Source organism: Frieseomelitta varia, unplaced genomic scaffold (assembly GCF_011392965.1).
Source record: "Frieseomelitta varia isolate USP_RPSP 00005682 unplaced genomic scaffold, Fvar_1.2 scaffold_956, whole genome shotgun sequence".
Lineage (NCBI taxonomy): Eukaryota > Metazoa > Arthropoda > Insecta > Hymenoptera > Apidae > Frieseomelitta > Frieseomelitta varia.
Genome location: NW_025110763.1, coordinates 419699 through 420175, shown reverse-complemented (window position 1 = coordinate 420175; position 477 = coordinate 419699).

The window sequence follows — 477 nt, the reverse complement described above, 5'->3', positions numbered from 1 at the left end:
AATATTTCATTTTATTTTCATTTTATTTTCATTGTCCGTGGTATAACAATAATATCAAATCAAACGAAAAATTCCAAAATTACACGATTCTAGCCTGAATTATTACAACCCCTCAATTTCTTTATTGATAATATTAATATATAAATATTTTACACAACATAAAGTGATATATTAATATATTATAATTAAAGAGGGAAAAACTGAATTTGGAGTTGAAAATACACATAGATTTATAATTCAAAAAATATTTCTATCAAAATATATTGTTTGTCTCAATACGTAGTAATACATGTTAAACGATGAAACTTTAAAATATTTCATTTTATTTTCATTGTCCGTGGTATAACAATAATATCAAATCAAACGAAAAATTCCAAAATTACACGATTCTAGGCTGAATTATTACAACCCCTCCAATTTCTTTATTATTAAGACATTCTTTTACTTCAACCGCAATAAAAAAAAAAAAAAAAAAAA